At 32.4% G+C, this 4,420-nt stretch overlaps 1 pseudogene; it reads left to right on the plus strand.

Moving 5' to 3' along the window:
• Positions 1-3,992: 3,992 nt before the first annotated feature.
• On the plus strand, positions 3,993-4,092 carry LOC138815590 (U6 spliceosomal RNA; annotated as a pseudogene).
• Positions 4,093-4,420: the final 328 nt, after the last annotated feature.

Raw genomic sequence — 4,420 nt, forward strand, 5'->3', positions numbered from 1 at the left:
AATCAGGGAAGAGCTAAGAGGAGGACATAGAATTAGGACATAGAAGCATTGTCCTTTGTAATAGACACTGTTACCCAAGGTATGGATGATTTAACTCTATTCTATTCCATACATCTTGCTGAGCAAATGCAAGACTAAGAAAAAATAATCTATTGAAATAATTTTGCAAAGAATAACTTCACTGATCCTGATATGGTATCTAAGGAGAGTCTTAAGAGAGAACATAAAAGTGGAGTATACTTCGGTTTCCTCTAAGCATCTTGTTAGCAAAATATATCTTTGAGGTTAGAAGTGATTGAACCAAAAAGTAGTGGAGTACTTATTTTTGTGGAACTTTAGACACAAGAAGATTTTCAAGGTAAAAGAAAAAAAGTATAGCTAAATATTTGTGATCACAGCTTCTTGGATCGGTTTTTTGGAGACAAAGTTTTACATTAGAGTTTGTCCTCATTAACATAGATGTTGGATTTTCGTGGCAACCAAATGCAAGGGTGAAGCTTAATGGACTCCCTTGGACAAGTAAACAGCATGGTAGAAAAAAATGGCAAATAATATTTAGGAAATTAGTTTGGCTAATTACTTTGCCAGAGCAAAGAATGAAAGATATAATTCAAAATCACTTGACTTAAAAGTATGAAGAAAGAGTAGTGAAGAGAGACGAGAGAAAACATAGAGGACTCTTCTGTCTCCAGTGGAGTAATGGATTCTTGATCTTGTTTCTTTCATTCTATCTTCACAAGCTATCAAGTGTGGCTGAGGACTGGAGTATCCAATGCAGACAAAGAGAACTCACAGAAGAAAATATTTGCAGCAGATGTAGGTGATTCACAACCTTAGATAATCTACTTAAATCTGTTCAAAATTCTCTGCTACCCCAAACTGCCCTCTTTGAACAGCTTTGTTTGCTATTCCCAAGACTACCCTTCATGAACTATTTAAAATTTTGAGAGGTCATATATATCCTCTCTAGAGATTGCTGTTTGCTTATGATTTTTGTGTGTTTTTGTTTTTTGTTGTGTTTTTTAATTAAATTTCAAAAGGTTGTGCAAGTGTATTACAATAAATATGTCCATCTAATTGTCCAATGCTCCTGGATCAGAGTGACTCCTTCTATCATTCTCAACCAACCCCTTCTCCATGATGTATTTCAGATTTATCACTTCCTTTATCACATGTGTACATTGAGTATTCTAGCTGTACTTGCCCCTTGTTCCATTTTTCATTCATTCTGTCTTTACTATTATTCCTCTCTGGTTTCAACTTCCTGATAGTCATTCTGTTAAACTGTTAATATTTTGAAAGGTTTATATACTATCCATGGAGTTTCAATCCTTCGTACACTTGAACTGATGTCAGCTTATATTTCCATAATTCATTCATCTGCAATAACAATTTGCAAGACTGGAGACGTGAAGCACCTAGACATGATTTTATTCTCATCCATTTGTAAGATTAATCTTTAGTCAACAAGAAAGTTTAAAAATGGCTTAGAATATATTCCTAACTACCAAATTTTATAAACGGCTTTGAAAAAGGTTTGTGATTATTTTATTTTACATGGGATAATATTTTCTACTACCTATAAGTTTTGGAAAAAGAAGAAGACTACGATTTACTACTATACAGGAATATGGTAGAAATAGAAGACAGATTTTATGTTTGTCACATCTCTGATGAGTACCCATATTCATGACTTTAAGTCATATTTCTTACTATGTTAAACTGATAGGTAAAACATAAAACAACATATGATAAAGCAACTATTTGTGACTTTTTAAAATGTACCTTAGTAAGTGATTAAACTTACTTTATTAGCTAGTGTTTGGGTTTGAATTATGGGAGGTTTTTCTATTTGACACATTTCTGTAAGGCACCTACTGAACAACACAAATGGTGGGTGGTACTATTTCTACACTTTAATGAATGGTTGAACCTGTTTGGCATTAGTGCTGGGTAAATAAAACAACTCTATTGTAACTTGCACCCTAAACTTGAAAAATTTGTAATGTCAATATTGTCTACTTGTCAAATGTTATTTTGGTGAATGTGATTTTTAAGAGATTATTTGAAAAAGAATCTGTTTTCAGGAGATTAAGTGTAGGTTATCATTGGTTTGAGAATGATAACATTTTTATTCTACAGAAACAAGTTTTACTGAAGTACCAGTATTTTGAAGCATTAACGATCTTCTCAATTAATGTTTTTGTGAATTATATTTGACCTGTAAGTCAAGTTTTCCTAGCCTTGGTAGACCAATTATGGATCTATCGTTCTAGGAACTATTTTTTTTGCCTACTTATGCTGGACTGAAATCTTGGAGTAATCATTAGAAGAGGGGCATTAAAAATAATTTTGTGACATTTGTGATCTTGGTCACTCATATGGGCTGGTCATTTGTTAACTGAAAGTTTGAATTACTGTACTTTCTCTCAGATTTTGTGATCTCATCTTTCATTTTAAGTTGCATTGCATTACACAATTGCTTACCACTAATTCCGGTGTCATAAGGAATTGAGATGGATTTTCAATTAATTTCTGTTGGCATGTTTCATGAGCCTAGGTGAGAAATCTTCCCCTTGTTATCAGATGAAGAGGATAACTAAGACCTGGGATCCTAGGACCCGTTGGTCCTGCAGAAGAATAACACCTTTTAGATATCATATCAGCAAAATTTGGGTACAATAAGTAGAAATGCTTCAGAAATATAGAGAAAAACATTTTGCAACCAATGAGTTAAAACAATAAACAGAGCAGCAGAGTAAAATCCCTTATAGATTAGAGGAAAAAAATTGTTTTTGTTTTACAATGTGAATTCAGAAGACCAAGAATACTTAGAACATATCACATGTTTATACCAAAGACATTGCATTGATACTTTATATATTCTAATGTACATTCTAAACTTTATTATTTATATTCAAATCTATTTATTGTAATAAATATCTATTTATTTGTCAAATTATCAATTAATTCTAGTAAGTTTCACTGTGTGAAAAAATATCAGCACGTATAAATATAAAATATATAACTATAAAATATAAGAAAAAAGGCACATGTTTTGCAATGTTCTGTTGTGGTTAGGGTATCAAAGGCAACTGTGTTTTAAAATATTATTCCATTATTTCTACCTCAGTGTTTGGTAGAGTTGGACCTAAAACTTTACCATTTGGAGATTTACAGCCTAGAGACAAGAGGAAACACTGTGATTAAAACATTACCAATTTAAGGCCTAATATCGAGGAGAAACATATAGACTTCTCTTGTAACTATGAAAATATTTGATGAAAGAAAGGCAGTAGTGTAAATTCCTGCCTGGATGGATGGTAGATTGGCCAGGACATTTGGTAATCATGCATGTGAAATTTTTTTTCACCTTCTTGGCTTTAGCTACTATTGAAATGTTAGGTATAAAAAACAATTATATTTTGATAAAATACCTTCTAGCTTAAATGATTCTGTCTTAACTGTTTATCTCTCTATGATCCCTTTTAACTAATATTAGTTTTGTTCCAATAAGAAAATCTATGCTGTCAGGGTAAGATATTCTGGTTGGTCTGTTGCTACAGGGAAGAAGAGTAAAGGGTCAGGTAGACATTTATACCAGTAAGACATCATTTAGGAATTTTTAAGCTGCAGAAGTTTAGAAGTAGCTCTTAAGCAAGGCTTACTTTGAATCCATTACCTCCACAAAGCTAACTCAGTTTATAAATAAGTACTTGAAAAACAATCACCTTTGGACCTAGCTATAAAGGCTTCAAAGTATGATCAAATTTAAAATGAAAAAGACTTACAATAGTCATTGACAAAAAAATTGCAAATGTGAGCAATCGACCAAACAATATTAGCTTTTCCCAATATACACAGAATTTTAGAGAAGTGAGATCAATAACATTTTTAGGAACAATAAGGGTTCCTAGTTACAAACAGTCAACCAAGGATATATGCCTGTATAAAGATTGCATCAATAACTACTTAAATTTACAGGATACTACATGCTTCAGCAGGACGTTTACCCAAATTACTACAATATAGAGATTATCATGGCACTTGCACAAGGATGATATTAAAATTTGTGAAATATTCCATATTTTTCATTCTTGAGATGCAAGAAATGAAAAACAGTTATTAAAAATTGATTACAAAAATACAAGTCGTTATGTCGAAAAATGAACTTTACAACTTTGTGCGGGTGGAGGGGTAGCAGGGAGGATTGAGTGGGGAAGCAGGGGAAGGATGGGAATGGATGGGAAGGGTAAATACAGGAGGAGGCTACAATGCTTGATAAAAAATGTACTCATTATCTTGCCCATGTAATTGTAACCCCTCTGTACAGTATTTTCACAATAAAAAATTTAAAAAGGCAAATATAACAATATATGTAATTCATTGAACTGAAAGTTAGTTTGACATCAGTGTGTTA

The sequence above is a fragment of the Dipodomys merriami genome, unplaced genomic scaffold (genome assembly GCF_024711535.1).
Source record: "Dipodomys merriami isolate MVZ:Mamm:240054 unplaced genomic scaffold, mDipMer1.0.p SCAF_652, whole genome shotgun sequence".
NCBI lineage: Eukaryota > Metazoa > Chordata > Mammalia > Rodentia > Heteromyidae > Dipodomys > Dipodomys merriami.